This window comes from Lactuca serriola, chromosome 1 (assembly GCF_051521515.1).
Source record: "Lactuca serriola cultivar US96UC23 chromosome 1, Lser_US96UC23_V15, whole genome shotgun sequence".
Taxonomy (NCBI): Eukaryota; Viridiplantae; Streptophyta; class Magnoliopsida; order Asterales; family Asteraceae; genus Lactuca; species Lactuca serriola.
In genome coordinates, this window is record NC_136408.1 from 114,801,691 (window position 1) to 114,808,923 (window position 7,233).

The 7,233-nt window shown below is 35.5% G+C and overlaps 1 pseudogene; it reads left to right on the forward strand.

Annotated features, from left to right (window-relative positions):
* Window positions 1-3,896: 3,896 nt before the first annotated feature.
* LOC145060345 (pentatricopeptide repeat-containing protein At2g17033-like) lies at window positions 3,897-6,343 on the forward strand (annotated as a pseudogene).
* The last annotated feature ends 890 nt before the right edge of the window (window positions 6,344-7,233 follow it).

The window sequence follows — 7,233 nt, forward strand, 5'->3', positions numbered from 1 at the left end:
ATTGTATATTCTAGAAACCGAGACGTGTGAGTTGTTATTTGCTGGTCAGTTACACATTGATGATAAGTAAACGCACCAGTAACTTGATGTTATAAAACTTATTGTTGTGTGTGATTTGATGAGTAAGTTCAAGCGAGCATTTGAGTCGAGGTTTATCCATTCCTTTTACCCAAAGTGGGATAAAAGTGATATATGTGGGCCCCTCGATGATTTAGTGATGACACCCTAAGCGCTTGGCCAAGCCAGGACTAAGTTGATGTGTTCAATTATAGTATGTTGTCAGTCGTCATAAATCCGAAGTCGGGAAACAATATAGAGAGAATGATTAAAATTCATGTCTTGTGTTTATACGATATCTTGAGAATGGAGGAATATATGATCCCTTATCTAAAGGACACGTGTATCTGATAAGATCAGAGTCGATAGCGGTTTTTGAAAGTTACGATTGCCGATCAGGTTCTGAAGTTATGCAAAATAGTTATTAGACTTATCCAAGTGGGAGACTGTTGGATTAGTGTCTAAGTCCAAAACTATTTTGGTATGTACTTGACCCGATTATGAGCATGGTCCTTTTGGGTTGCCTTCACCATATCAATATGTAGGATGAATTAAGGAGAGAAAGGTTTAATTATGATTTATTAATATATTATAAGAATAACATATTAAATGAGAAATCATATTGTTTAATTAATATTAGTCAAGAATTAATTTTATGGCTAAAAGAGATTAATTAAACTTAAGGGACTGGAGTTGTAATTATATGATAATTACAATCGGGCTATGGATCACCTAATAATATATAGGTTGGACGAATTCTATGGGAAGCGCATAAGGAATTCGTCCAACGGATATGTTAAAGGAGTCCATGGGCTGCTTAGGGCCTAAGTAGTCAGATTAGGGTTTCCTGGTTGCAAACCCTAATAGGCTACATGTATATATAGGGCCCCTATGCCCCAAAAACGTGGCTAAGTGTTCCTTTAGGGTTTCCAGCCGTTTTTGGTGCCTCCCCTCTGTTCTCTCCTTCATCTAATTGCTTAGTGGTGTTTGTGACTCTATTAGAGGTGCAACACTTGAGGCACTAAGCTTTCTGAAGCCAAGGATTAGATTGTTATTGCTATATAACAATCAAAGGTTAGATCTAAACCCTATTTTATGTTAATATGATTAATTGTATGCTAGATCTAGGGTTTATAACTTTGGATATTCAATTGCATGTTCATTAGACAAACTAAATCCAAAAGCTATTAGGGTTTGCATGTACACCATAAGAATGATGTATTGCTCGAAACCCATCAAATATCATATGGTCTTAAGACCTAGATATATGGTTTATTGTTTGCTAATTAGTTGTGCATTGATAATGCATAAACGCATCAGTAACTTGATGTTATAAAACACATTGTTGTGTATGATTTGATTAATCAATAGTAAATGCATATAAGTTGAAGTTTATTTGTTCTTTTTATCCTAAGAGGGTAAAAGCGATATCAAGGCCCCTCGATGATCTGGTTTGACTTATGTGTCGGGCCCGGTCAGGACTGAATTGATGAGTTCAATTAAGTTCTATGTCAAACGAATCTGAGATCGAGAGACAAACTGCTGGACAATAAGTATGACTATGTTCCATGTAATTGTCCGCACGATATCTAGAACGGAGGACTGTACGATCGCTTATCTAAAGGACAGGTTACTGATAAGATCAGAGTTCGACAGCGTCTTTGAGAGCTACGATTGCTAATCAGATTGTATTTACATTTGTAGTTCCTAGACTTATCCAAGTGGAAGACTATTGGATTAGTGTCTAATCCCGTAACTATATTTGGTAAGTATTTGACCCGGTTGTGCATGGTCTTTTTGGGTTGCCTTCACCAAAGGAACATGATAGGATGATTTATGAATAAAGAGGTTATTATGATTTATTAATATGTTATATGAATAATATATTAAAAGAGAAATCATATAGTTTAATTAATATTAGACAAGAATTAATTGAGCATTAATTATGTGGCTAAAATAGATTAATTAAATAAAGGGGATTGGAACTGTCAATTGTGTGATAGTTGATTTGGTCTGAGAATCCTTTGGAATTAAGGGGTGGATGAAAATTAGAGTGGGAGTCCATCTAATTTCATCCAAGACCTTTATTATAGAAGGTTCTTTGGACTGCTTAAGGCCTAAGCTATCAAATTAGGGTTTTGACTTAAACCCTAGCAGCACAAGTATAAATAGACCCCTTATGCTTCAGAAATCGGTTAACCCTACTTCTAAGAGTACCGGAGCCGAATTCTAGAGCCTCCAACCTCTCTCCAAGATCATCCTCTTGCTTGTGGTGTTTGTAAGCCACTAGAGGAGTGACATTTGTGACTCTAAGCTCCAAGGACAAGAAGATTCAAGCTTTCAAGAAAAGGTAATCATCTAGATCTGTTTTGTTATGTCAATTTCGAATTATATACACTAGATCTAGGGTTTGCAAGTCTTGGATGAATTGCATGTACAATAGAGAAGCCTGGATCCAAGCATTAGGGTTAGCATGAGCACATAGGATGTTATTTTGTGTAAAACCCATCAAAAAGACTTCGGGGGGGTTCCCGGGGCACGTAGGTGTAAGATCTTGGAGGGTTTCCACGACATCCTAGGCAAAGACCTCGGGGGGTGGGTGGGTGGGTGGGGGGGTTCCCGAGGCATTTAAAAACCTAAGAAAATAAAAAGTTTAAAGGTTGTAGGTATAAAATAATTTAACGAGATCAAAATTTATTACCCTTATAAAACTTACTACCCTTATAAGTCACTAACCATGAGATCAAGGACTATCAGTGTTTTAAAAACCGATTTTTTAGTTGAACCGATATGGTAATGGGTTCCCGGTTCAACATGTTCGATCGTCGGTTTAACCGGTTTCTATAATTTTTTAAATCTTTTTCCTATTTTCCTACATACATGGACATCCACAAGTTTAAACATTAAAAATACATATAAATATAAGTTGTAGATCAATCAAAATACATGAAAAATTACATAACCATAAGTTTTGCATCATTCTACGTAAATCAAAAAGAAAATAAAATATAATACGGAAACAAAATATAATTCTAGATGAATACAAAAAGATTAAAAACTTTATAACATTTGTCATTTGTTTTTATTCAAAGAAATCTAAAGAAATATAAAAAAAAACATTAAAATTTGTTATGCAAAATGATTCATTTCCATTTTCATATATTTTTATTTAATTTAATCGGTTCAATTGGTTTAATTTAACCGGTTAAATTGAGTTTTGTGAAAACTAACCGATTTATTCTAGTTCAAAAAGAGATAAATATAAACCGATGCTATTTTAACCGTTCCTTTCATCGGATCCTGGTCAAACGGTTTGACCACCCGGTTCAAATCAATTTTTAAAACACTCATGACTATAGATTTTCTAATATTTTCAATTCTATAATTTTATAAAATATTTCAATTTCGATCCAATTGTACAATCAAAATAAATTAAAAACAAGGGTAAATGTCATTGTAACCCAACCAACTATCAGGTTTTGTTTTAAAATGTCCCTTATCTTTTTTTTCTTGCATTGTAGATGTATAAACTTCACTTTTAAATTTTAAAAGGTCACTATTTTTGAAATCCTTGACTTACTACCGGCTAACAGTCTAGTCAACACAAGTTAGAAGCATAGTCAGCACAAATTAAAAGCCATGTCATCAAATCACAAATCCACCTCATCAAGTAAGATGCCACATCCCCTTCATCAGTTAAGATGTCGCTCTTTTCCTCCGGTTAAATTGTCGCTCTAGAAGTGCAGTTACAGAAGTGCAAGAGCCAAAACCTCCTTCGTTTGCCCCTTACTCCCTCGCAGGTACGTTGACCATCATCGATGGTCACCTAGTCAGCGCCGATGAAAATCCCTAATTCACAACTATTTTCCGCCAATGACCACCACCGAAGGCCTTACCATCAGCCTCCAATGTCATCACTCACTCTCGATCTCTCATCATCTCTACCACCTCCCTTTGTTTGTGAATGTGAACTGAACACAACGATCTGTCATGGACAATCCCAAAATATATCAAACTTTTCTCAACCACCTGTGTATCCTATGTGTAGGCCCCAAAAGAAATTGGAAATCGAAATACATGGGTTTAGGTGGTCTCTTCCCCTTCGAGTCAAGAACAGGGCTATTTCTTGCTGTTGTGTGTGTCTCCCACCCCATTCTTCGATTGATGGTAAGGAAGTAAGAACATAGACATTTGGAACAAAAATAATTCTAGGTTTGGGCAAAACGATTCCAGATGGTTTCCAAGCAAGATTATCAACGAACAAAAACAAAAACAAGTGAAATATGCACTTGTATTCATCTTCGATGCAGGTTAATTATTTTGCCCCTTCCACGAACAAATGCCAAGTCGATGCAGGTTTTGATTTTCGATTTTAGTTGGTGACACTACACTTTTTATCATCTTCCTCCCAACTCCCACAACAATCACATGTAGCTCAAACTCACGCCCTCCAACTTGTAGAACCATGGAACTCGAAATGAAGAAGAGATTCAAACCAATGAAATCGAAATGAAGAAGAAACTGAATAAACATTCCTTGTTGGGCTGCTTCACCGACTTGTATATCCATGGAAATCGAAATGAAGAAGAAATTCTAACCAAAGATACCGAGTAGAGAGTGAAACTTGATCGGAAAGGTCTATGATTGAGAATAGGGAAGGTGGGTGTTCTTGAAGATGAACATAAGTTTGTGGTGGGTGAGGACGTGAGTGACATAATGAGGTGTATTTTTAATATAATTTTTCTTTTTAGTGAAAAAAAGTCAAAACATGAAGGAAACCGACAATTACAAGTCAAGGTCCCTTTTTAGTAGGTAAAAATTTGACTTTATGCCTCTGAACTACAAAAAAATAATATTAGGGACCTTTTAAAACAAAACCCGATAGTTGGTTGGGTTACAATGACATTTACCCTAAAAACAATCATAAATAAAAGACAAAACTTCAAAAATGGTCCCTGTGGTTTTCAAAAATATCAAGTTTAGTCCCTAAGTTCAAAAAACCTCACAGATGGTCCCTGTGGTTTCAAAACTTTTAACAAATGGTCCTTTTCGCTAACACCGTTAACATTTAACCGTTAAGTGAAGGGCATTTCAGTCATTTTACCACCACAGGGACCATTTATGAAGTTTGCCTTAATTTAAAAAAAAAGAAAAAAATATAATTATTTAATATTAAAGGGCCCCGCCCCTCTCTCTCTCTCTCTCTCTCTCAAGTGATGCATAAACTACCTCAAGGACTAAGCAACCGACGAGGCTTCCAATCTATGCAGCATTGAGTAAACAAGGTCACCGGTTCTTACATCAGTCGCTACAACTGACGATCCGGCAACCACCGCTCGGCTGATTCGGAAATTCATCGCTTCATCCTCTAAATCCGTAGCTCTCGACGCCATCTCTCACCTCGTTGCTCCAATCAACACCTCATTCTCTCGTCTCTCTCCTCTCGCATTCCCTGTTAGTCTGCTCTCTCAATCGATATGTTATTCATTTACTCAATCCAGTGACAGTTTGATGTCAATTTTCTGCAATTCGTATTCGAACAAAAAAGTTGAAAGGGTGGATTCATAATCGGAATTGTTATATGTAATTTTGTAGTTATACTACGAGATTAATAAAGCATCATGGTTCAATTGGAACGCTAAGCTTATAGCCGATGTGATTGCTTCACTTTACAATCATCAGCGATTTAACGAAGCACAAACCCTAATTTCAGAAGTGGAAACAAAATTAGGGAGTAAAGAACGCAATATCTGTAACTTCTATTGTAACCTAATGGATTCTCACTCGAAGCACCAATCGAAGCAAGGAATACTTGATTCCTATGAACGTATCAAACAACTTCCTTCACATTCTTCATCTATTTACCTTAAAAAAACGCTCCTACGAATCAATCAACGGGTGTTTATCTGTAATCAATCTACCCAATCAAGCTGAGAGTTTAATGGTAGAGATGAAGAACAAAGGACTCAAATCTTCCATCTTTGAGTATAAGTCAATAAGTTATGCATATGGAAGATTAGGCTTGTTTGAAGATATGAAAAGAGTCATAGCCATGATGGAAAACGAAGGTTTTGAGTTAGATTTGATTATGTCAAATATGGTCCTTTCATCATTAGGGCTCCACAACGAGCTTCTGGAAATGGCCTCATGGCTGAAAAGAATGAAAAGATCAAAGATATTGTTCTCCATTAGAACTTATAACTCGGTTTTGAATCATTGTCCTACCATAATGTCAATTGTAGAACACCCAAAAGAGATGAAGCCAAAAGGATTCAAAATTCTATGAAGTCTAAAGGAGGGTAAATAAGAAAAGCTATTAACAGGTAGACATGAGTCAAGAAAAAATAACCTGTTCACCACTTGAATTGTTGCAGGTGAAGAATGGGAAGAAGATGATAGGGTATGTGGGTTTTTTGATCTTACGAGAGAGAGAGAGAGAGAGAGAGAGAGAGAGAGAGAGAGAGAGAGAGAGAGAGAGAGAGAGAGAGAGAGAGAGAGAGAGAGAGAGAGAGAGGTGTGGGGCCCTTTAATATTAAATAATTATAATTTTTTTCTTTTTTTTTTTAAAAAATAAGGCAAACTTCATAAATGGTCCCTTGGTGGTGAAATGACTGAAATGCCCTTCACTTAACGGTCAAATGTTAACGATGTTAGCGAAAATGACTATTTGTTAAAAGTTTTGAAACCACAAGGACCATCTGAGAGGTTTTTTGAATTTAGGGACTAAACTTGATATTTTTAAAAACCATAGGGACCATTTTTGAAGTTTTGTCTAAATAAAAATTTGATTTTAACAACTTTGATATTGATTAAATTTTGTTCTCAAATATTCAATTTGGTGATATATAATATAATAATTTAACGTGAAATATCAATTTCATTGCATCATAAGATCTAGGAACATAATTGTACTTTATATATATATATATATATACTATAAGTATATAACCATCACTTTCTAAATTCGGAAGGCTGCTGCTCCAAGCCTCTAACGTTGGTTCCTCCTAACACGATCTCACTTCTTTCTTTCTTTTATAACTATTTCGATTCGATTTACTATGAAATATTCCTTAGATAAATAAATTATTTAAAAAATATTTGAATTATAATTAACTAACCAACAAATAAAATTCAACCCTAGGCGTGGTTATTTTCTTGATAAACTTTGCGACTTGA